At 39.3% G+C, this 6,000-nt stretch overlaps 1 protein-coding gene across 3 annotated transcripts in view; it reads left to right on the forward strand.

The window, feature by feature from the left end:
• MTHFD1L (methylenetetrahydrofolate dehydrogenase (NADP+ dependent) 1 like) overlaps positions 1 to 5,167 on the forward strand; it is a 143,325-nt gene extending 138,158 nt beyond the window's left edge. For all 3 annotated transcript variants that reach the window (XM_027891172.1, XM_027891174.1, XM_027891173.1), the window contains one exon: positions 2,179 to 5,167. The gene's annotated coding sequence lies outside the window, so the exon portion shown is untranslated. The remainder of the gene's footprint in view (positions 1 to 2,178) is intronic.
• Positions 5,168 to 6,000: the final 833 nt, after the last annotated feature.

A 6,000-nucleotide genomic window follows, 5' to 3' on the forward strand; every position in this document is an offset into this window, starting at 1 on the left:
GCATAAAATGAAAATGTTAAATTTGATAGCATTTCTGTTTACATCTGACAAAATACCATCACTAACTAAAAGACAAAGTCACAAAAACATAATAGGTAGGAAATAGCGTACATATCCCACTGTTAATAAATTATTTTAATTTCATTATAGAAGTATTGTTGGCACCAGACAGGTGAATGATTCAGTAAGTTTAAGCCTTTTAAAGAAAAAACCAGCTTGATCATATATATATTTTATCAATATAGGCACATACTCATGTGTGTTCCTACTTGTAACATTCTAAATAAATGCCTTGAGAGTATTTTAATACCTAGTGAGCTCCACACAAAGTAGTCAAGTATTCATTAGCTCTAAAATTCATCTGGTTCATGTGCTAGATTTATACATTTCTAATTCTGGATGAAGAAAGACACAATAGTCCCATGTAGTCTTTACTTCCAACTTTCCACAGAGAAGTTTAGTATTATTTCTTTTCACACATTCACCAAAGTGAACCCACACTGTAGCTGATACCACACTAGGAGGTCTTTGTGTCTTTGTTTCTATGATGGGAGATCGAGGGATTTTGTTTTCACTTAATTTGAATTCTTTTCATAGTGATATAGTGTACAACGTAATATGATATTGTGCCAACTCATTAGGACTGATTCAAATCTTTAAGATGTTGTAATTGAAAAATATTTAGAGATTTGCAGAAGAGCTACAGATGTTTCATTATAAACATGCCTGCAGAGCTGAGAACAGTTGCTTTAGTGTACAGTTTATATCCTCCTCTGCAATGCATATCGTCATCAGACTTGTGAGATACAGGCAAAAGTTCCTGCTTCTCAGGATGCTGTGTGAGGGTCTGACTGAGCTGAAATGTTGGTTGTCATTAGTCTGATTTTTTCTCTACCACTTCACTGCATTAATGGAGCAGATGACAGTTCTCACAAAAATTTGCAGAACACCAGTCATTAGAATATGTGCTAAAAAAGTCATAGAAGCAAAAACTTTATCATAAAAGTCAGCTCTGGTTTTCTCTGTTGACAAATAGCCAATACATGGACGCAGAGTATTGCAGTCTCACTGTATGAACAACATGATCTATCAAAAAATGAAACATTAATACCTAGAAATGAACCCAAAGGAATCTAGCTAGTTCTTCATCACCAGCCACTGTCCCGTCTAAATTATACTGCCCAGCTCATACACTAAGGAAGTTGAAATTGTTTCCTTGGGTCTGTAGATACCACCAGTCAGAATAAGACTTACATGGAGACAAGTCTGCCAATAGGAAGAAATATTAAAAGAAAAGAAAAGAAAACCAATAACAACAAAACCCAAACAAACAAACAAAAAAGTATTGCTTGCACAGTAAGGGGAATTCATGAACCTGACCCACTCTCCCACTCTACATAAGTAAAGTCTGTTAAGGACCCTTGTGAGCTCTAAGGATCCCTCAAATTTAATTAGTGGCAATAGGTGTCTGCTCTTACTGGGCCAGTTTGGCTTTGAGTATTTGGGTTGATGTGGGAGTTGGAGTTGGGATGTTCTCCCTGGTTGGTGTTGACTTAGTAAGACCACCACTGTCCACAGTGACAGATATATTCTTGCACTCTTCTCCTCTTCAAAAATGGCAGAGCATCAGAATTATTTTAGACCACCTCATGGATGCTTTGCCGCCCCTGGAGCTTTTCTGAATGTGAGAGAAATCCCAGAGCTTTGCCTGTGGGCATCTTCATGGCCATAAAGAAGTCCATGAGAGCAGGACACCAAAACTGATATTTTAAAATTGCAAACTATTTGTTAGATGTTTTCATCTTGTCTTAGTTTGAAGATCTTTCCTTTACATCCACAAAACTGGATCGTATGAAACAAAAACAATAACTTTTTTAGTCTCATTCCCCAGTATTGAGTTTCAGCAATTGCTACAGTAATGTACAGTCTGAAGTCTGTATCATACTGAAACATAAGTACAGATTTTTGTTTCTCACCTAGCAGGGTTACACAGATAATAAGTAGGAGGTGCATGTGGCATAACTAATCATTTTTGTTTATTATGGTTAAGGCAAAAATATCCAATTTCACTGAACCACTGCTTTTAGATTGTAATGCTTCTACTTATTTTTTTTTTACTATAAAGAAAGCAAAGATGTCTTGTCTCAGCGTTTAAATTCTTTATCTTTCTCATTTCAGAAGCCTGAAAATTAAGAACTGCAACTTTCCTGCAAGTAGGAGACAAAAATGAATCTGAAATATTCCTGTTATGTGTCTCTGGAGGAATGTCAAGATAGACCAAAGAGCAAAAGTTTACTCTTTCTTCAAACTAGTTTTTATGATGAAATATAGCTGTAAGGTTAAAAAAAAAAAAAAATCACAAAAAAAGACCAGCAAGCTAAAGTTTTACTCACTGTCATGCAGGAAACTCTCTCTACTGGGGTTTACGCTGGTTTGTGGATAAAATGACACTGAAAAAGAGCAATTTTTCAACTCGGAGTTTTCGTCTTTTTTCAGATGAGTTTACAGAAGTATTTCCTTTATCTTGGTTATCTAAAAACTTGTGTAAACCTGATTATGCTGTGTGACCAAGCCTATTTCTCTCTGAAAAGTACGCTTTTGCTCCTGGCATTCAGGAGTTGAAGCTACACACAGATTAACTGCACATTTTTGAGTTATCATCAGGCGTTGCTCTGGATGCATTTGGGCAACAGCCAAGCTTCGAGCAAGGAAGATATTAAACAGAGAAAGAACAGAGCATGTATTTTGTAAGTTTTGTAATGTATAATTTGTTTCCTTGTTGGGCAAAGATCTTTAGGAACACTTAAGCCATAGCTGTCTTGTATCCACAGGTCTGCCTTTATCCAAAGCATGTGTTACAGGCTGTCCAGCTGATTATGTGCTTGTTGTGGTGACGCTGATTGTTCAGAGAGGGCACCACTCCTTCTGAAGCACTGTTTTGCTCCTGTTCATGGCTAATGAAGCCTCCTGCTGCGCTGGCTCCCGACTAGAGTTTTTCCCTAGCAGTACACAACGCCCAGTAACAACAGAGGAACGTCCATCAAGCAGGGATGCAACAGGGCACAGCTTTGTTCTGCTCCATTTTGCAGGTTTTAACCACTGTACTTGCAAAACCAGAGGGTGTTTTTATTTGAAGGGGGGGGGGGGTATCCAAACAATCTGAATTGTAAACCGTGTGCTTAAATTTACCTCAGTAACTTACCTTTCCTGTTTTTCCATAAACCTGCAGCAAAACAAGCCTTAGGCAAAGGATACTGCATTTAGCTTCCCAAGCTGCTACTCCTCAGGAAACTCACTGACTGACTGTTGGTTCCTTCAATAACAAAAAATGCAACAGAACAATAGGGTGAATCGAGACAATAGGCCATTGTTTTTTTAGGTAAAAAGCAGTGAAATAATGATGAGAGAGTTTATTTTCCTGATGACGTTTTCCATCCTGTCGCTTTGCTCTGCTTACGCACATCTGCATGTTATGGGCTTTTGCAGTGTAGTCTCGGTTCCCCTCTTCAGAGCCACATTTGGAGACTTAATTATCTCAGGAACTCTGTAGTAATTGAGGGGTTTGTTTTGGTTCTTAAAATCATGCTTTGTTATTTATAAACTCAAGACTATAATTATGGACAGTAGAGCAAACTGGGGACGATTAATTATCTGTGCCTTCCCTGGAGTAGCACGGAAATGTCTGTTGACTGCATTTCAGTGCTATTCATAGCATGGACCTCCAACACCACGGGACTGCTATGAAGATAAATTTAAATGTAAAAACTAGAGCAGTTTGATATTTTATCCTTATTAGACGATAGAGCTCGTAATGGCCTAGACTGTGGATGCTTTAATTACACTGGGACTACATGACAAACATGATAAGTAGAAAGTAAGGTTCAGGTGTGGCTCTCACAGCTGCTGAGAAGAGAGATTTCTGATACAGTCTATTAAACTGTGCAACAAAATACAACCATGCTCTTTATACACATAGCAGCATTGTAAATTAGACTTGCACACACTGAGCTATCTAGCTAAGAAATAGCCAAAGAGTTTTGGGAGAAAATAAGTGTGGTTTCTGGACATAGTTTTCCTAGTAGCATCCTTACAAGAAAAATAAACAAGGTTTTCTCTCCATCTTGTCCAGAGAAATTCAGAAAACCATAATCGTGCCTTACTAGGGGTCACTGTGGTTCCCCTGCAGGTGCACTGGAATAGTCCCCGTGCAGTGTGGGATACTAAATGTGGCACTAGCTGACTGCCTAGTGAAGCTTCCATATGGATGTGGATGTCTGAGCAACAAGTTTCATAAGTCACCTCAAACTGCTGCTTGATACCTTTTATAGTGTCATCTCCATATGATCCTTCCAGGCCATGCACACTGAGATTGCTTATCTGACCCATCACTCTCTCTCTAAAACACCACTCCAGCTCATTTAGTTGAGAGTTGACAAAGATCCTGTACTTTTTCTACTGTCATATGCACAGGATTTGTTATTTTCTTTAGATAGCTTCAGTAATTCAAGAAAGGTGGAGTGGCCCACTCTTCTTTTATCATAGCTTTCCCCCCACGCCATCTAGTTAACTAGCTGCAAAAATCTCTCAAGCTGTTATATTTCTGGTCCTCTGTCATGATGCAAAGCACTGAGCTACTGGCCACCAGCTTACCTGCAGAAACTGCCACAGTATATTCCCTGGGGGCTCCCCTGATGCAGAGGCCTTCATCCAGAAGAGTTTAAAATGAAAACTTTTTAAGATCAGTGTTATTGTTAGGTTTGTCACTTGTTACATGGATGTGACTGTAGGTATGGGACCACTACACCTTTGCATCTACGGTGAGCAATGTTACCATATGGCAAAACCACGGCTCCATAAGGCAGCTTGCCATGCTTATCCCTGCATTTGCTAACGTGTTTTAAGCACCATGCTGTTGTTTATTATCAGAAGATCTGCTTTTTGTAGCTGCTCAGTTCTTTGCTACTGCTGAACTACTTCTGCAATGACATTGAAATAGTTCAGACTACATGCAATGGGTTTCATTCATTTGTATTCTAAAATTCAAAATCCCAGATTTTCAGTTGCCATGAACATGAAAATAAAGTCTATGTGTGTACTAATGTTTAGTTTGCACAAGTGGTGGCTGTCTGAAGTCTGAATTAATTAATAAAATACATCCATTATTTAATATTGTTCTCTGTCTTATCTTGTCTATTTAAATAGCGACTTTTTTTTATTTTTTTTATTCCTCATAAGCCACTTATTCTTATCATGCACGTCTCCAGCTAAACATAGCTACAGCAAGAAAAGAGGAACTCTGGCGCTGTGGTTGAGTGCCAGATGTGAGCAAGGCACGGTACTCTTACCTGGCTTCCCAAAACCCAGGAACACGTTCAGTCCTTGGCTGTTACCAAAAAGGGCCATGCACTGGAGGGTTGTCCACATGTCCACAAGATCTTCTCTGTCGGTACAATCCTTTTGAAGTCAGTTTTTGCTTGGGAAAGGACACACTAGGCTAACATCCTGTCCTGGTCCCAAAATATCTTGCTGTTACCTTTGGTCCATGGCGTGAAAGGCTAGATCAGATGCAAGAGTCAGTTGGACACACTCTGCTTCTCAGCTGGCAGCTGTATTTGTGTGAAGCAGTGTCAGGTAGAAGAACATATATCTGTGGGCTTCTCAAAGTGGGATTTAAACACAAGTGATGCAAAAGCTCCAGGAACTATGAGTGTTACATCAACTGGACCATAAAACAGCAGAAAGCATCCCAGAACCAGGAACTAATAAAATGGGGAAGGTGGGGGAAAAAATTGAGCATTGGAGGCACATACTGGCCAATGCTTCTGGTTTTGAAACAGCTAAATGAAGTCTCAACCATATGACTTGTATTAGTACTGGTTTTGTAGCGTGCTTCTCATGGCTAGATTTCCAAGCAGCTTTTCAGCTTCTCTACAACATCTCAGCCAGGACCTTACCCATACGGAACAGGTCTCAAGCACCAGGTTTGCTCTTCAGTGTTCC

The sequence above is a fragment of the Empidonax traillii genome, unplaced genomic scaffold (assembly GCF_003031625.1).
Source record: "Empidonax traillii isolate 1590-97213 ecotype Southwest subspecies unplaced genomic scaffold, ASM303162v1 scaffold311:size671644, whole genome shotgun sequence".
NCBI lineage: Eukaryota > Metazoa > Chordata > Aves > Passeriformes > Tyrannidae > Empidonax > Empidonax traillii.